We start from the raw sequence: 2,375 nt of genomic DNA, 5'->3' as shown, positions 1-2,375 counted from the left end.
CCCCCCCCCCCCCCCCCCCCCCCGCAGATCTGAGGTGCGGAAGAACAGGTGATTCTGGGGGCCACTGTTTGGAACCAGTGATGATCTATCACCATTAGCAGTGACCCCCCAGCAACTTGTGCTCCTGATCCCCACTGGCGACACACTTCATCGACAGAGAACAGAGCAAGTTTCCTATTTCATTATAAGCCTCAGATATCATATGGAAACGTGTTCAGAGGCCAGGGGTAAGAAGAGGAGCTGCTGTCTTTGAGGGGGTGTTTGACACATGAGGATGAGGCAGGGTTGCCGTTATACCACAGGGCGGGGAGGAATATGAGTGGGTTTAGTGGATCCACTCAGGTGCTTCTTGGCTTCCTCGCCCATTGGTGATAGTAAATGGATAAATCAGGTCAGGAATGAGGAGGGCATAGTGAGTAGGACTGAGTAATGAGAATCCGGTTCATGCCACCAAGCGGGACAATCACTTATTTTCCAATCACTTCACAGCCAATGAACCTCAATAAACACCCTGCTCCCTAGATTTTATCACATTATCTGCTTCCAGAGAACCCACTTATGGCTTTTATGGAGAATATTTGGATTATAAGAAACACAACTTGAACCACCTGAAGCAAACATAGCGTTTTATTAGGAGGATATCTGTGATATCTCACAGGAGAACCCAGCGATCAAGGCATGAATGGGCAGAGAAGAATGCGTATCAGGACAAGAACCAGACTCTGGGACTCAGTCAGCACTGTCCCTTGCCTTTGCTTCCACAATGGCTTGATTTTCCTCTCATTGCAGATTATAATTCTCCATATGGTAGAAAAAATAGCTACGATAAGCAACCACATTTATATATAAAGCTTCAGTTGCTAAAATTATGTAGACAAGATTATTCCAGCTTTCTAATGGAAAAGATAAAACATGCGATGATTATATCACAGTGACAAATACATATAAAGGCTCACAAAGCGTAGAGAGGCATTAATAAGAAACAAGAGAATTTCAGTGGCAGATTTGCAAAAAGCATCTGAGAATGTAATTCTAAGGAACTGCAAGTAGTTCAAGGAGGCCAAAAAATAGTAAGAGGAGAGGTAAAGTATTCAGAAATTATGGATAGGCATGTATTTGTCTCATGGGGATATACCATATTTCACTTTCTTAAGTCCACAATTAGCTATTCAACATTTCTGCACAAGGGTTATCACAATTATATCTTAAAATAACTGTATGAGTGTGAAAATAGACTAAAAAAGAATGAAAGCAAGGTGCGAGAAATAGGCATACAGTTGCAAGGGTCATGGTTGAGTTAATCAACACTTAGGTCATGACTAGTTAATGAACATCTGAAAGCTTGGTACCATATTTTGTTTGTTTGTTGTAGTACTGTACTGTATTTGTAAACCAACAAGCTCAATGAAATGGACAAACTGGGTATATATTGCTGGGAAAAATGACATAACACATTACTGTGGTCTCAAGCATAGATATCAAATGACTACTGACCTACATTCTGCTTTTTAATACAGATAAATCTAGTATTGTGAGTTTATTGATCCTCAATAAACATCCTGCTCCCCAAATTTCATCACATTATCTGTAAGAAAATATCAGGAACATACGGACCCAGAGAGATAACTGTCAGAAGATTCACGGCACACAAAGGGAAGCTGAAGAGAAAGCACTACAACAGACAAAATTCACAGACTAGACTTCCAACAGGTCCATTCACTAAAAGGAAGGCAACAGAAGTTGTCCAATGTAGAACTGTCTCCAGGTCAGTGGAACAACCTAGGTAGTAAAAGAGGAATGATTAAGCCTGTTGCTCAATTGTTAGAGTGTCGGCTTTCAAATGGAGGGGTCTTGGGTCTGATTCCCAATCAAGGGGACATATCTGGGTTGCAGGTTCAATCCTGGCCCTGTTCAGGGAGAATGTGGGAAACAACTAATGGATGTATCACCCTAACATAGATATTTCTCTATCTTTCCCCTCCTTCCTTCCACTTTCTTATATAAAAAAAAGAAAAAAAGGCGATGCAAAAAAATATCCTCAGATTAGGATTAGTACACACACAAAACAGGAATGATGCTTCCTATTTTGTCTCAACAATTCTATCTCAGTGTGATGTATCGTGCTCCACAAAACTGTAAGTCAGCCACTCTAAAACTGCCTCTCTGCTTAGTCTGAGCAGGTGGCTCAGCTGGTTGGAGCGCCGTCCCGATAGGCCAAGGTCGCAGCTTTGATCTCTGTTAGGGCCATATACAAGCAACCAGCGAATGCATAAATAACAAACAACAAATCGGTTTTTCCCTTTTTCTTCCTCCTTCTAAAATCAATCAATAACATTTTTTAAAAACTAAGAAAATAAAAACACATATCTCTCTTT

General features: G+C 40.9%; 1 protein-coding gene across 1 annotated transcript in view; it reads left to right on the top strand.

The window, feature by feature from the left end:
- Positions 1-2,375, top strand: part of LOC102757726 (zinc finger protein 605) — a 55,503-nt gene that overhangs the window by 13,839 nt on the left and 39,289 nt on the right.

The sequence above is a fragment of the Myotis davidii genome, unplaced genomic scaffold (assembly GCF_000327345.1).
Source record: "Myotis davidii unplaced genomic scaffold, ASM32734v1 scaffold43, whole genome shotgun sequence".
Taxonomy (NCBI): domain Eukaryota; kingdom Metazoa; phylum Chordata; class Mammalia; order Chiroptera; family Vespertilionidae; genus Myotis; species Myotis davidii.
Note: the sequence above shows the minus strand (reverse complement) of the source record. Positions and strands in the feature narration are given on the sequence as shown.